The 17,856-nt window shown below is 37.8% G+C and overlaps 1 non-coding gene across 1 annotated transcript; it reads right to left on the reverse strand.

Annotated features, from left to right (window-relative positions):
* Positions 1-1,660: 1,660 nt before the first annotated feature.
* LOC113194562 (U6 spliceosomal RNA) lies at positions 1,661-1,764 on the reverse strand. Its single transcript, XR_003302309.2, has one exon. It is a non-coding gene; the product is annotated as a U6 spliceosomal RNA (small nuclear RNA).
* Positions 1,765-17,856: the final 16,092 nt, after the last annotated feature.

Below are 17,856 nucleotides of genomic sequence, written 5' to 3' on the forward strand. Positions count from 1 at the left end.
ATCTCATTGATGAAATCAGTATAATATTTTTATCAAAAAATCTTTAATAAATTTAGAGACATAACTAAGTAAGAATTACAGGATTGCCCTTTCTTAGGCTGCCCAGCCACCAATACAAACAATTGATGTTGCTGAGTACCGTGGCACTCGCCTATAATCCCAGCTGCTCAGAAAGCTGAGGCAGGAGAATGGCATGTTTGAAGCCAGGCTGGGCAACTCAGTGAGACCCTACATCAAAATTAAGAGTAGAAAGGGCTGGGCATGGGCTGGGAATATAGCCCAGTTAGTAAACTGGTTGCCTTGTATGCACAAGTCCCTGGGTTCAATCCCCAGCACTACCAAAAAAAAAAAAAAAATGGGCATATAGCTTGGAAGTAGAGTACTTGCTTACCATGTACAAGGCCCTAGATTCATTCCCCCAAACAGCAAAATTTAAATAAATAAAATAAAATGTCATCATTTTCCAAATCTCAACTCCTAGTACAAAAATCAAGTATCTAAAATTATTTAGCCTTTATAATTCCACTGAATTGTTGGTTTTTCCTTTTGTCCTAAACTTAACAATAATATACATGTCCTGTATCTTCCCGTGAATAAAATATAAATGGATACATTGTGGTTTTATTATGTCAGCTTGGAAAATAAACTTCCCTGCAGCTATGCACCTGTTTTCTACGTATTCCAATATGGGAAATGTCAACTCTCTTAATAGGACCACTGTGAAACTGGTCTCTAAGTGCATTTTCCTAAACGTAAGTTTTTGTTTTTTTATTTATTACATGTTTGTACTTTTTTCAAAACATTACAGGATTTTTTTCAGGGTTCTGTAATATTAGTCATAATGTTCTCATAAAATGGATGATTACAACTTTAATCTCTTTTAGATATAGTCAAATTTTAGTATAACTTAAAGTCAAATTATGTTACCAGGAAAAAGCTATAAAAGAGAATTAAATAAAATTATAATTCAACTCTGCAAGATACTTTTTAAAATAAGCCATCTTACCTGTGGTAAAACTAATAGAATAATATTGCCTCTACCTTAACCTAATAAAATGCTAATCATTTGTTTTCTTTCAAAACAGTAATTTTGATACATATTTTCAAAAACTGAAAAGTTCAAAATGATGTGCTCACGTCACTCATCTTCCAATTAAATTTGACTCTTAACTTCAAAGCAAAATCCAATCATATGCATTATGCATGTGATTTCACATTGATTTACCAGATAGCAAAACATACAGATAGATCAGATATAAACTTTTAGTTATCATTTAATATGTGTAGTATTATTATATATTAAAATGAATATAATTTTAGTAAATATAGTGTATTAAATCAGAATTAAATTAATAAATAGGACATAATTTATTGTGACTTTTAGTTTTGGAGAAAATATTTGGCAAAAGAAGGAACTACTGTACTATAATAAGACCTTGAGAATTTCTGAATTATTTCACTGAAGGCATATGAAGTCAAAAGTAGAATCAAAGCCAATACCATAAGCTTCTCTTTAATAAGACCTAAATAACCAGAACTGTCAGTAGTCATAGATAATGATAACTTAGGTTCCTGTGGAAGGCCCTAAGAATCTGTACAAAGAAGGTGCCTTCTGAACGACAGAACAGTAAAATCATGTTTCATTTAGGCTATTCTTTTTTTAAATATGGAATACTTTATGAATTTGCATGTCATCCTTGTGTGGGGGCTATAGTAATCTCTGAATCATTCCAATTTTAGTATATATGCTGCCGAAGCAAGCACTTGATTTAGTCTTTTTTTTTTTTTTTTTTAAGAGAGAGAGAGAGAGAGAATTTTTTTAATATTTATTTTTTAGTTCTTGGCGGACACAACATCTTTGTTGGTATGTGGTGCTGAGGATCGAACCCGGGCCGCACGCATGTCAGGCGAGCGTGCTACCGCTTGAGCCACATCCCCAGCCCCTTGATTTAGTCTTAATATTAAGATCATCATAATTCTATTTCTTTGAAATGTAACTCAGAAATAAAAGTTTCATATGTGTGGCAATTTCTTTTGTTGTTACTCAGAATGTTCAATTAATCTAGATGTTTCAATATCTTGAAATTCTTTAAAAAGTTTCTTTTAAGTTTAACAAGGAAATAAGACAGCCAGTAGAGAGGAAGAAAGATGATCTTTGCCTATCTGGTATTATAAGGAAGAATTCTGTTTGTTCTCATTCTTGAGTGTATTAATATTAATATTGGCTTAAAGTGTACCACACAATTTTATTATCATCTTTTCAACTTTTCCTAATAGACATCATATAACTAAGCATTTAGACATTGTCTTAAATTTTGATTCCATGAACATAGTATCTTCAATATGTATGGTATAAATGTATTTTAAATTGTTAAAGTACAGTTTAGATATTTTACACAAGGAAAAATACTCCTTAGTAAATACAAGTAATTTGCCAAGACACCATAAACATTCATTGGTACATGTTTATGGCACTCCATTTAATGAGTTAACAATTTAATGCCATTAATTGTTTTTTAACAGTTTTACAAATTTCTTCAGAGCTAATCCTCTCTATTTTTTCATATCTCTCAGCCAGGCATGTTGACACATGCCTATAATCCATCTTAAAACATCTCTCAGCCAGGTATGGTGGCACATGCCTATAATCCCACCTATTTGGGAGGCCACAGCAGAAAAATTGCAGGTTTAAGGCCAGTCTGGGCAACTTAAGCAAGACTGTTTCAAGATAAAATAAATAAATAAATAAAGGGTTAGGGATGTAGGTCATTTAATAGAGTGCCTCTGGGTTCAATCCCCACTATTGGAAACAAACAAACAAAAAAAAACTTCTCTCTAATCTAAAAACTTTAGAGGTCCCTATTGAAAATTTTTAAAAACTTATGTATGCTTTGCTTGGAGTTCTAAAAATATTTAATGCATCTTTAATTTTTCCATTATTAACCATTAAGTTTTTTAATATTTATATACATCAACATTAGAATATTTATTTTGACAGACACCAAAGAAAGCAAGAAAATGCTCAGTTAAGCCAGAAAGGTACTATATTATCCAATACTCAGACATCACAGGATATGTTCAGAGAACCAGTAAAAGAGCACTCTGTCGTGTAAGATGACATATTGTTGGCTTCCAAAATTAACAAGAATATTTTTGCTGCCTACTGGCTTGTACCAGTCTTAATACAATTTGTGTTGCTGTTGTTGTTGTTTTGAAGGGCAGGGGGCAAAAGGACATAAAATACCTTATGTATTTCAATAAGTACTTGTGAGAGTTCATGATGCATTAAATACTTTTAGATGGGTGATCTTAGGTAAGAAAACACTCAGAAATTGCAATTCCTCCGTTTTCTTTCCAGTTCTCTACTCCCTAACTATCTCAACCTCTTTGCTCATTTGGGAAAGCTTCTCTGTTCTACTCCTCTTGGCCACTCTTTGTTTTTAAAGAGGCATTTTAAAAGTAGATTAGTGAAGATACACTCTGACTAAGTTGTACTGCTTCTCACATGGGACCCATCGGTTGGGAGTTTCCCTTGGCTTTTCACACATATAGCCGCAGCTCCATTTTGGAGACGTACAAGTGACCCTTAACACAGTGTTACTGGAGTCACTCTACAGCTTTATAAAAATGTTCCGTTTATGTCTTAGAATGTGTTCCCTATATAATAAGTATTATTCCAAAATATGGAACATTTCTAGGGGCTGGGGATGTGGCTCAAGCGGTAGCGCGCTCGCCTGGCATGCGTGCGGCCCGGGTTCGATCCTCCAGCACCACATACAAACAAAGATGATGTGTCCGCCAATAACTAATAAATAAGTATTAAAAAAAAAAATGGAACATTTCTAAACCATAGAAAAAAACCCCAAAATCTCATTTCAAATGCCGCATAGCCAGGTCACTATGTGGCACTGGCTGTTTGCTAAATGAAACAAAGTTTTTCAGAGTTCCATAAACTCAATCTCAATGTCCATGCATATACATTCTAAATATTAATAATATTACCATCTGTGCCTTCAGTTAACAACAGTGGAGCATGGACATCTCACTCTGCAGCATCCATTGGCCATTTGTTTCACAGGACTCAAATTTCTCTTTGAGAATGTTAGATTTCTGAACAAGAGCAGTAATTCTTAGCTCCATGCCCCTCGTTTACCCCCAAAGGGGTCAAAGGGTAGTACATACTTTGAGGTCAATTACTCTGTCTCTTTGGTTTGGAAGGACCTTAGTTATGTACTCTTCAATACACAAAAGAGGGCTGGGGATGTGGCTCAAGCGGTAGCGCGCTCGCCTGGCATGCGTGCGGCCCGGGTTCGATCCTCAGCACCACATACCAACAAAGATGTTGTGTCCGCCGAGAACTAAAAAATAAATATTAAGTTTAAAAAAAAAAATACACAAAAGATAAGAGTTTCGTCATCCAAGATTAGAGATCACATGGTGAGAGATTCCAGCCCTGTTGAGTTCCTTTTCCACGTGATGTAACTATACAAGGCACAGACTCAAGTTCACCAGGCAAAAGACTGCTGGAATATTGCTAGTTGCCTTCAGCTGACTTTCTCTTCTGGAAGCCAGGGGGGAACTTAGACATGGCATGTTTAAGAACATGGCACAGGTTAGAAAGCCGGGATTAAAATGTCACACATTGCTAGCTGATGATGTGGGGCAAGTTAATTAAACTTAAGTTTCTCCTTTTTAAATTACAGTTAATAACAACATCTGCTTCATAGGGCTTAAATGAGAAAATGAACTTAAATGTCGAGTTCATGGTTAGCGCTCAGTAAGTATTGGTTATTATTCATTCATCCATTTCCTCACTCATTCAACAAACATTGAGAACCTACTAAAACACATTTTATGGATGGAAAAACAGAGGCACAGAAATATTGGGCAGTAATCCAGGTATGGTGGTGCACTCCTATAAACCTAGCTACTCCAGGGCAAAGGCAAGAAGTCACAAGTTCTTGGCCAGCCTGGGCAACTTAGTAAGACCCTATCTCAAAAAAAGGGTGGGGGTGCTAGGGATATACCTCAGTAGTAGAGTACCCTGGGTTCAATCCTCAGTACCATAACAAAAAAAGAAAAAGAAAGGAAGGAAAGAAGGAAAGAAGGGATGGATGGATGTTAGGCAGTTATCTGAAGTAATATTGTGAAATATGTGTTTGGCCCTGTTCCCATTTCCTGGGATACAATTCCCCAAATCCTTGGAACCTTCAAACTGACAAATATCTTTCTGTATACTAATAGTTGACACATGACTTCAGGGTGTGGTCACCAGAAATACTAAGGCAGAATTCAGAGAATTGGGACTTTCAGCTCCAGTCCCAAATCTCTGAAGACTGGAGAGGGAGTGAGGTTAAGTCAATCACCAACAGCCAACCATTTAATCAATAATGCCTACATAGTCAAGCTTGGTGCCCCTTTTCCTACATCTTCCCTGATTCATCTTTTTATATGGATCATTTGTAATATATTTTATTTTATTTTTTTTGAGAGAGAGAGAGAGAGAGAGAGAATTTTTTAAAATATTTTTAGTTTTTCAGTGGACACTATCTTTGTTTATATGTGGTGCTGAGGATTGAACCCGGGCCACACGCATGCCAGGCGAGTGTGCTACCACTTGAGCCACATCCCCAGCCCTGTAATATATTTTATAATAAGCTGGGAAATATATTTCCCTGAGTTCAATGAGACACTCTAGCATATTAATTAGATGCAAGAAAGGGGTTGTGGGAATCTCAATTTAGAGTCTGTCAGAAGCACAGCTAAAATAACCTACAACCTTGAGCTTGTGATTGGCATCTAAAATTGGGATGGGGACAGTCTTGGGGGCCTCAACTTGTGGGAACTGATGCTGTGTCCAGGAGGACAGCATCAGAACTGAACTGAAATAGAACACACCCAGTTGGTCTTTAGTAGGTGTTCAATGTTTGCTGAAGGACTACACTGGTGCTGTGGGAAACCCCACACACATATAAAGTCACAGAAGTATTTTTGTGTTGTGAAAATATAGAAGAAACCAAATTTGTTATTCCCATATTTTCACAAAGTCACCACTAACATAGGACTGGTTCACAGTCCTAAAGTGAAGTTAACTTTTATCTCTCCAGGCTAAGTTGGTTTTCTTAAAGATATTAAGAACCCAACTTGGGGCTGGGATGTGGCTAAAGTGGTAGCATGATCGCCTAGCATGCATGAGGCACTGGGTTCGAGTCTCAGCACCACATTAAAATAAAGATATTGGAAAAAAAAAACCCAACTTGGATTGAGAAACAGCCACAAGCATCTCAAAAATAAAACATTTCAGGAAACATGAATTTCTTGCTTTGGTTTTCTGAAGGATATGATTTCAAATATATCTGTAATGTTTTATAGAAAAAAATAAAATTGAGGTGTAAATGTGATGCCCACCACACACACAAAAAGCCAAAAAATTCTTAAAATACACAAAAATCTACCTCCTTGCTTTACTTATGTCTTGGGGGGGGGAAAAGCCTTTCATAAAGTAAGGTCCTCGGATTTTTATTTTTTTAAATGCACATATTGTCTTTATTTTTTTCAAATAATGGGAACCTTATAAATTTTAACCAAGACTAAGGACAAATAATGGTTAAGGGCAAGAGGAGAAAGGAGCCCTTTGGATTCATTATTTTCTCAAATAAGTAGTTATGGCAAAAGATTGCCTAACAAGGTGAAATTATTGCATTTAATAGATTAGCCCACATCTTCCATATCAAATGCTGATAACAGACTCCCGATAGAGCAAATATCACTCAAATCTTGAATTTCTATAGCACTATTACTGAATTAAAGTTTTCAGTCTCTGTAAATACAAAATGATATAACAGATAAAAGACTCTAATACGAGATCAAAGTAAATAAAAATATTTTACATATTCTAATAAAAACTGAAAAAATGATTTGTCTTGTACAATAGCACAAAAATATGTCTATGTTAAAAAGTGATAATAAATAAATAGTGCTTAGCAAACACTTCTTTGTCTATCTGGGACCAATGAAATAATGAGAGTTTTTCCCACTGGAAAAAAAAAAAGGAAGAAATTATATTAAAGCTGACAAAATAATTCGACTATTTTAATTGATGTTCTATAAATGGATTCTCCAAGCAACTGTAACTAGAATACTGAGGTTTGATGAGATGGAGTAGACCTACATTTTAGTGGCATGAATATTTTGAAATGTTGAAACCTGATTTTTCCTGAACTCATTTATTTGAAAACTGAACCAAAATCAATATGAAAATAAAATTTCAAACAATCATGAGTCAAAATGTGAATTTTGAATGACGTGAGTTCCGTCAGTTGATGATAATTTCTTTAGCCCAGATAAAAACCTCTTTATTGCCTCGGTTCCATGATGGTGCATTTCTGATACATGTAATTTATTAGAAGAAGAGCAAGATAGTCCTGGTCTGTGAAGTGCATTTAAAATTTGCTCTGCTCTAAGATATAACCTTGAAATAAGAGAGCAGGGATGAATATCATTACAAATGACAAGATTTTTTACACAGAACTGGCATTTGACAGTATCATTTACAAAAATGGTGAGTCTCTTAATCCATGTAATTCTTGGAGTATCTTTCTGTTGGATTTACCAGTTTTGGGTCACATTATAACGTAGCCTCAAGCTTAGTATTCCTTTTTTTTAATCTCCTGCCTCCCCAGTACCACATCAGTTTTGAAGCTAGTCAAAGTTAAGAATTCTCTCGTTTTTTGGGGGGAGGGGTGTATTGGATATTGAACCTAAGCACATTTTACCTTAAAGTCAAGTACAGCCCTTTTTATTTTGAGACAACATCTCCCTCAGTTCTCCAGGCTGGCCTCAAACTTGCAATCCTCTTGCCTCAGACTCTTAATTAATTGCAGGCATGTAGCACTACAACCGGCTAACTTATTGTTTTGTGTGTTGGGGGGGGAGAGGGTACTGGAGAATCAAACCCTTGTGTTTGATGTAGCTTGTACCACTAAGCTACATCCCAAGCCTAGAATTCTTATTATTGAATGGATTCAAGACAAATCCACTCATTCATTCCCACATGTTTATAGCATGCATATGACGTGCCAGCAACAAAACGTGATGGACTCTGCTCTCATATAGTTTAGTGTCTAGTGCAGGAACCAGACATTTAACAAATAATCCTAAAAATAAGTGTATAAAGGTGATAAGCATTATGAAGGAAAACTATACAGTGCCATAAGCTAAAACAGGACTTTTTAAATCTAAATTGGGAGATCTGGGAAAGTCTCTCTGCAGACCTGACATCTAAGATGAGGATTAAAGAAAATAAGTTAACTTGGCACAAAGTGGAACAGTGCAATAGCATTTGCCTTTGTCTCCCTCTTTGCCCAAACATTCCTTACATACATAGTATATCCACAGGTTTACCTGGTATACACCCTGCTCTCCCCTCATGAATTTGGCCCTGATTAGTCCAACTAAGTGTCCTTGCTGTGGCAACTGGTTCAAAGACAGGCAACTGGTTTAAAGACAGAATGACCTCAGCAATTCAGCACTAGACAATCTTACAAGTTATAGTAACTGGTTCATGAATGGGCATGTGACCCAAGCTGGATCAACCAGAGTGAAACTCAGGGATTCTGTTGAAACATAGAGAAAGAGTTACTTTTTCCTACTTGAATGTAAATAAAGACTTGTATCATGGAAGCCAGCAGCATCCAACTTGCTACCAAAGAGAAAAACCAGCTTGCTGGAGAAGATAGAATCAGAAAAATCACAGTGAAACAGAACGCTGATGGCATTATGAACCAAAGCCTGAGCTACCCTCTGGTTTTTTCAACTTCGGTTTTCTGTTAATGGCCACCAAAAGCATTCTGTTATTGGCAAAGGGATTTCTAGGCGGAGAAACTAGCCTGTGTGAAAAGTCTTTAAGTAGAAAAATGTGATAGAAAAAATGTGATAGAATGCTAGATACTACTTGTCCCTCACACAGTTTCATTCCTTTGGCCTCCTAACAATACTGGGCTCCTGGCCAACTCCAGAACTGTGTGCATGCTGTTCTCTCTGCCTCTGGTATTTTTTCTACCAGAAGTCTGCTTGTCAACTCCTACCCAGTCTTCAAAGTCTTATTTAAGTACTTCTGCCATTTCCACAACCCTTTTGCAACAACCCTTACCATAAGGATGCCCCCCTTCTCATTATTAACTCTAGCCATTTTTATTTATTTTTTTTTTATTTTTTTTTTATTGGTCGTTCATAACATTACATAGTTCTTAATACATCATATTACACGGTTTGATTCAAGTGGATTATGAACTCCCGCTTTTACCCCGTATACAAATTGCTGTATCACATCAGTTACCCTTCCATTGATTGACATATTGCCTTTCTAGTGTCTGATGTATTCTGCTGTCTGTCCTATTGTCTACTCTCCCCCCTCCCCTCCCCTCCCCTCCCCTCCCCTTTTCTCTCTCTACCCCTTCTACTGTAAATCATGTCTTCCATTTGTATTCTCTTGACTTACCCCTCCTTACCTCTTATATGACATTTTGTATAACCCTGAGGATCGCCTTCCATTTCCATGCAATTTCCCTTCTCACTCCCTTTCCCTCCCACCTCTCATCCCTGTTTACTGTAAATATTCTTCTCAAGCTCTTCGTCCCTACCCTGTCCTTGTCTAGCCATTTTTAAAAATAAGTTTTATTTCAGCATCTGCTATTATCATTCACCATCCCCTAACCTGTTCTCCAATGCACTTTTATACCCATGTGCCTTTTCCAAGCATACTCCTTCAGTCTGGAATGAACTTCTTAGAACCTAGATCATCCATTTGTTGAGAGCCACAGCCGAAAGGGCCCCAGCAAACTTCCAGCTGATTGGCTTACAGTGGCCCCAGCAAACTTCCAGCTGCCAGCTGATTGGCTCCTCTGCAGTGATGCTCATTGGGCTGTTTCCCCACACTTTCAGACCACGGAGCTGCTCATTGGGGGACTCTTTTGGCTCCACCCATGCGACCCAGCCAATCGGCCTCAAGAGCAGGAGGAATGGGGGGTTGAGAGGCTCCCTAGAAGCTGGTGGTGGCAGTTGGGCTCTGAGGGAATTCCTGAAGAGCTCCTATGGTGCAGTGTGTGTTCTAAAAATAAAGTTCGTTTGTGCTTGACAAGTGGCTTGTGAATTGTGCCCAGCCAGGCTGCGGCATCCATTGACTATTAAAAGAAATAATTTTTAAATGATACTTGTTAAAGCATGGTAAGAAACACTTTATTTATGTCCATCATTTTATGTGCAGGAACCATTGCAACAGGACCTTGCAATGGGAGAGAGATTGGGCTCAACCCTGAATACATCATAAACAAGAGAAAATTTATAATTAAGGAACAATGTAGGGGGTCAATGAGTATAAAATTACTAATAGGAAATCTCAGGGGTAAGGGCAATCTTGGTGAAATCAACCTAACAAGATTCTTGCTGAGAACCCACCAGAATTATGGGACATCACCTGGGAGATGATGGAGGATGAGAAATCTGAGCAGATGTCAAGGATGGTCAGATATTGAGGATAGGGAATTCTGGCTAAATTGCCTTAGCAGGGTTCTTTTCCTAAAACTGAATTTTACAAGGAGGTGCACACATGGGCCTAGGAGAAACTTCAGAAGCCTAACTAAATTTTGACCAAGCAAAGATTCTTGGTCAACATCCCATATACCTTCTTATTTTTCTTTTCTTTTTTTTTTTTTAAAGAGAGAGTGAGAGAGGAGAGAGAGAGAGAGAGAGAGAGAATTTTTAATATTTATTTTTTAGTTCTCGGCAGACACAACATCTTTGTTGGTATGTGGTGCTGAGGATCGAACCCGGGCCGCACGCATGCCAGGCGAGCGCGCTACCGCTTGAGCCACATCCCCAGCCCCAATCCCATATACCTTCAAACATCAATAACACCACCTCCCCTGGAAAGTCTACTAATTCCCCAGTAGGATCTGAGCATGTTTGTGTCCCACGAGATTGTATTGAATTGAGAACAGGGACCATCTTTTATTCAACTTCAAGTGTTCACAGCATGCCTATAACAGAGTGGATGTTAAAGACAAATATTTATTAAATGAATAAGTGGTTGGTTGAATAGGTGAATGGATGATGAATAGATGAGCAGGTGCAGATAGATAGATAGATAGATATTGATATTTATAAATATTTATAGATATTTATAGACATCTAATTTTTTAAATCCTCTTACTACCAAGCAGGACATACATACATGTTGTAGGAACTTATATATGAATTCATTGAATGAAAAAAAAATTGTGCATGAGATGCAAGAATTTAAAATAACCAGGATGTGAATCGAAGCAAATATTGTCCTATGTTTCTCATTTTTTAACCAAGAAGCTATAGAATGTCATTTAATCACTTTTCCTTTAATGCCAAAAGTTAAGCACGTTCTTTGCCCAAGACGTCAGTCATCAGAGCCAATCATCAGTCACTAATGTACAAGCTAATGGAAACCAGAAATGCTGTTCCTGTTGTTAAGCATTAATTTTGGTGAATTGCATTTGAAAGCAAACAGCTTCAGCTGTAAATACTAGACTGAAAGAATCACTGAAGACCAGTGTTTACTTCCCTATGAAATGCTCTTTTGAAATGGCAAATAGACTCTTGTGTAGAAAATGTCTTTCAATGCATCCAACTGGATACAGAACTACTTTATATTTTTCTGTAGGATTAGTAGTCTCAGCTTTTTTAGTTAGGCTAAGGGTTTTGGTGCCACTTATACAATGTTAGTAAGAATTTAACTGGTACAAACTGTTTGAAAAACAACTTGATATTATCAAAATATAAACTATGTGTAAGCTTTGATGTATTAAGTCCACATGTAGAAATACTTTCCAAATAAAAACTCACATTAGAGAACAAAAAAATATGTACAAAATATGTTTGATGCCGGACCAGAGACACAGCTCAGTGGTAGAGGGCTTGCCTAACATGTGCAAGGACCTGAGTTTTGTGTATATATATACACACTTTTTTGAGTATTTCAAAATTTTCATCTGAAGAGGGCATATAAAATACTATTTAGAGTTCTACTTCTGCTTTAATCTGGAAAACTTCAAGAGAACATCACTCCAATCCTAACAACTTGTTCTTATCTTTATAATTATTCTGAGACTATATATACATATAATAATACAGGATCAGCTTTTATCACTCAGTAAATCTCTTTGAAATCTACTTATAATTTGCACACTTTCTGAAAGTCAGGTTATCTACAAAAATCACTATTTTTCTTGAACCCATCAGAGATCTGAGGACAGAAGGCAACTAAATGAATTAATTCCAAAAGTAACAAACCTACTCAAGGAAAAAAGGGAATGTGTGAATTTTTTACCTTTAGCACAGCACAGGAGGGTCGTTACCTGTAGGCCTGAGTCCCCAAAGAAGGCTCTCAACTGTCTCCTACTTTTTCCTAGATCTATCTGGTGATCACCTGGTAGATAAGAGCTTGAAATTTCTTCCTGGGGGTCCCATTTATTGTAAACAGACATCTTAGCCCAAATTCAGTCCTTAAGAATTTGATTAGGGCTGGGGATGTGGCTCAAGCGGTAGCGCGCTCGCCTGGCATGCGTGCGACCCGGGTTCGATCCTCAGCACCACATACAAACAAAGATGTTGTGTGTCCACCGAGAACTAAAAAAAATAAAAAAAAAAAAAAGAATTTGATTAAAAGTTTAGCTCTTTTCTTCTTACCTACCTTAATGATCAATTATCATTATTTTTAAAATTAATTTATTTATTTTACTATAGAATGCATTTTGACATACAGCACACAAATGGAACACAACTTCTCATTCCTCTGGTTGTACATGTTTTAGGGTCACTCCATAGTGTAATCATACATGTATACAGGGAAATAATGTCTTTTTATTGTCCTTCCCATCCCCACAACTCCCCCCTCCCCTCACTCCCCTCAACAGAAACCAAAGTTCCTTCATTCTTCCCTGTCCCCCCACCCTCATTCTTCTTAATATTGTATCAGAGAGAAATTAGATGACACCTAGCTTATCCCCAAGTGAAGGCATTCAGGCAGTTAATGACAGAGCCAAGATTAAAAACTAGTCCTTCTTCCTCACCCCATTATTATAAAGTAGATTGCTTGGGTGATTCTTAAAAATTATGCAGTTGTGCTTATCTCTACATCATAATTAAAGATCTCTAAAATGTGTACAAATGCTATAGTGAAGTCTTTTTTACTTTTTATTTATTCATTTATTTTTGGTACCAGGGTTTGAATCCAGGGGCATTCAACCACTGAGTCACATCTCCAGCCCTTTTTATTTTTTATTTAGAGACAGGGTCTTGCTGAGTTGCTTAGGGCCTCAGTAAGTTTCTGACACTAGCTTTGAACTTGCAATCCTCCTCCTGCTTTAGCCTGCTGGGTCACTGGGATCACAGGCATGTGTCAGCAAAGTCTTAAAAGAAGCTGTGTTAATCCAGAATTGTAGCAGTATTCCTTATTACTGTTATTGCTATTCAAGCAACTGAATTGTTTTTGTTAATTTTAATATTAGTACTTTGATAGATTAAAAATGGCCACAAATTTTTTATTACCTCTTCTCTAGAATCTAGGTTGACCTCATGAGCTGCATTACCTGTATAGAATATGGCAGAGTGAAGTCCTGGGACTTCAGAAGCAAAGTCATAAGAAGTCTCACAATTTCCACTTGAATTTCTGAAATCCTTTCTCTGAAAACTCTGGACTGTCATGTAGGAAATTTGAATATACAGCTTAATATGTATACAACTGCAACAACAATAGCAACAACAACAAAACCCAAATAAGAAATAGGAAAAAGGTTCTAAATTCTAAAGAAGGCATCATACTAATAAGCAAATGAAAAGGAACTGGACATTATGAATCAGTAGGGAAACACATATTGCTGGTGGGAATGTAAAATCATACAGCCATTATGAAAAACATTTTTGGGTTTCTTAAAAAAGCTAAACCTAGAATTACCAACAATTCTACTCCTAGGTATATACACTCAGAGTAATGACAGCAGGACAACATTATATCTAATAGCCAAAAAGTGGAAACACCAAAGTGTTCATCAAAAGATGAGTGAATAAACAAAATATAACAGATACATATAATGGAATATTATTCAACCACAAAAAGAAATTAAGTCCTGATACATGCTACAACATGGATAAACCTTGATGACATTTTGCTAGATGGGATAAGCCAGACACAAAAGGATGAAGATTTTATAGTTCCACTTATATGAGGCCACCTACGATGGGTGAATTCATGGAGGCATAAAGGAGATTAGAGGTAACAAGAGCTGGGGAGGGGAAAATGGGGAGTAATTTCTTAATGGTTACAGGATTTCTATTTAAATAATGAAAAGGTTTTGAAATAGATGATTGCGTGATGTAATTATTGCCACTGAACTGAAACATAAAAGTGGTTGAAATAGTAAATTTTATGAAATGTATATTTTACCACACAATTTTAAAAAAACAAGAAGAAATTTACAAACCATATCATATTTTTTTTAATGAAGAAGAAAAAAGTCTTAAAACCCGAAGGCCAGCATGCCAGAAAGATCATATGTTGGTACCATGTCTGTTTGCAGTTGCCACTAATCTTGGCCTGTACAGGGGCCAGATGTGAATGAAGCTGTATTAGGCCCTCTAAGAGAAAGCCAAACTTCCATCTGATTACTGCTAAGTTGCCTCAAGTGATGTCTCTTGGCACTGAGGAATCACCTATGTAAGCCCAGCTTACCCCTCAAAATCATGAGCTATATTAAAATACTTGCTGTTTTGAGCTGCTAGGTTTTGGAATAATCATCATACAGTGTTGAGAGCCACAGCCAAAGGGGCCCCAGCAAACTTCCAGCTGCCAGCAAACTTCCAGCTGCCGGCTGATGATTGGCTCACAGCGGCCCCAGCAACATCTAGCTGATTGGCTCCTCTGCGGTGATGCTCATTGGGCTGTTTCCCTGCCTTTCAGACCACGGAGCTGCTCATTGGGGGACTTCTTTGGCTCCGCCCACGCGACCCAGCCAATCAGCCTCAAGAGCAGGAGGATTGTGGGAGGTGGAGAGGCTTGTGGGAAGCCGGTAGTGGCAGTGGGGCTCTGAGGGTTTTTTCCTGAGGAGCTGTTTTGTTTGGCATGTGTAGTTCTAAAAATAAAGTTAGTTTCTTTTGACAAGTGGCTCCTGAATTGTGCCCAGCCAGACTGCAGCATTTGGTGGCTCGCACGGGGAGCGACTGAGAGTAAGTAAACTGCTCGCCTCTGAGGGCAGGGCAAGAGGATGGGTAGCCATCCTAAGATTCCTCTTTTGTTTTGCTTCATTTTTGTTTTAAGTTGCCTGTCCCTGGAGATGAGTGAGATGGAAGAAAAACCGCTCACATCTGAGGAAAAACTATTTGCGTCTGAGGAACAGATAGGGAGAAAGGACGGATGCACATGTCAAGAGGATAGAAAGGCTATAATGAATTTTTGTTGTTCCATTTTTATTTCATTCTGTCTCGGTTTTGTTTGGCGTCATCTTGTTGGGTTGTATTATAGTAGAAATACGGGATCAGAAATCAGTAAAAAACAAACCGAAAGACTGTTAAGTAAATTGTTAGAGGAAGGAGGCATCTCAGTAAAATCAAGAACAGTCAGGGCATACGTTGATACAATACAAAAATGTAGCCCATGGCTTTTTAAGGAGGAGTTATTAAATATATCACAGTGGGACCATCATGGTGAAGATTTAAAAAGAATAGAAAAGAAAAGCCCAGGAACTCTTCCAGTTGGCACATTGACATTGTGGGCGTTGGTATCTGGTTTGCTTAGTCCAAAGCCTTCAGTTCAGACAATGGTAGAGGAAGGAGAAGACATATTGATTCAAGTAAAAGAGAAGGTCTCTCAAGTTAGTCAGACAGAGGAAAAGATTCAAGTAAAAGAGAAGGTCTCTCAAGTTAGTCAGACAGAGGAAAAGATTCAAGTAAAAGAGAAGGTCTCTCGAACTAGTCAGACAGAGGAAGAAGTGTAAAGCAGAAAAAGCTATCAGGGGAAAAGTTACAACAGGAGACTTCTACTAACACCTTTCTATCAGAGGGCGTAAGCGTCCAACCAATAGCACCACCTCTACAGGAGACTGCTACTAACAGCATTCTATCACCAGAGGGCATAAGTGTCCAATCAACAGCACCACCACCTCCATATGCTAGGAGGCTCCCAACCCCCGCAGTTGATAGTTGGGATCCAGATATTTGGATATTTGGATTCCAGAGAGATTAACTAAAGTCCTGACCCAGTGATTGTCTGGAGTCGGGGGCCTGTTTGTGTGTTTCCACAGGGAGAACAGCAGCCGATTTGGATTCCAGAGAGATTAACTAAAGCGATTTCTACACCAAAAAGAAGATGATTTGGCTCAAATCCATAACAGCTGATATCCAAAACTCCAATTTGGCTATCCTTACATCTGCGACAGAACCAGGATGCTTTTTTCAATATCTATTTTATTATTGCCCTTTCCCATATCATGAAGTTCTATTTTGTTTTTTGAGCTCATACAGACCTAGGTTAATGTTTTGCTGATCAGTTCTATTTTTTTTTTGACTATAGAGTTTTTAAACATTGCAATGGAGATTTCACCTGTAAAAAGTTATAAGGCCTTTACTATTATGTTATGTGTTGTACGTATTATATTATATGTGCACACTTGTGTTTTGTGTTATATGTTTGAATGTACGTATGTCCATATATCATATATGATGAGCGCTCATGAAAAAATGGATCCAAATATTTTTTTTTATTTTCATGATTTAAATGGTTTAATTTAAATTGGGTAAACAACTGTTGAGGATTGTTTTAATATGTGAACAAAAAAGGAGGTTAACAGATCTGTTTGTTTACTTTCACCTTTCCTTTTCATTATATTTGATAATTCTCTTCAAGATAATGTAAATTGTTAAGAAAATTATTTTCTTTTAGTGCCTTTTGGAATGTTACACAATTTTTTCTTTAGCCATTATTGCCAGAATTCCTATCTTCATCCCAGTATCGGTGAAAACAATGTAAATTGTTAAGAAAATTGTTTTCTTTTAGTGCCTTCTGGAATGTTACATAATTTTTTCTTTAGCCATTATTGCCAGAATTCCTATCTTCATCCCAGTATCGGTGAAGACAAAGATAAAACCAATCTACAGCTTCTGCAATAGCCATCACTGAACTGCTTGCAGAACTTGCCTGGACTATGTATCACTTGTATGCATTGTGAACTCACCTGTATGCATTGTGAACTATCTGTTGGTGCAGTGACTTGTGGTAGTGTTGGGGTATTTTTGCTGATGATGTCATCGGTGGTACAATTTTTCCAAAAGGAGCCGTCAATTGGCTTGGTGTATCTTCCTCCCTTCTGCTTGTCATGATTGTTCAGCTAAAATTTGGGGGCCAACAGAGGTGAGGCAAAGAACCTCACCCCCCCGCTGGTACCTCTCCACAGGTGTGGCTGTATACTGGACCGGTAGTCAATGACGGGTAAGATCCAATTACAATGGTACCAACCTAAGACAGGAGGCTGACGCCCTGAGGTCAGCTCATCCGATGACGGGTAAGGACCATATGTAGTATTGGACAACCTAAGGCAGGCACAGTCCCTAAGCCACATGCTTGTTGTTTAAACAGAGAGGGGGAGATGTGGAGAGCCACAGCCAAAGGGGCCCCAGCAAACTTCCAGCTGCCGGCTGATGATTGGCTCACAGCGGCCCCAGCAACATCTAGCTGATTGGCTCCTCTGCGGTGATGCTCATTGGGCTGTTTCCCTGCCTTTCAGACCACGGAGCTGCTCACTGGGGGACTTCTTTGGCTCCGCCCATGGGACCCAG

Source organism: Urocitellus parryii, chromosome 1 (assembly GCF_045843805.1).
Source record: "Urocitellus parryii isolate mUroPar1 chromosome 1, mUroPar1.hap1, whole genome shotgun sequence".
In the NCBI taxonomy this organism is placed as follows: domain Eukaryota; kingdom Metazoa; phylum Chordata; class Mammalia; order Rodentia; family Sciuridae; genus Urocitellus; species Urocitellus parryii.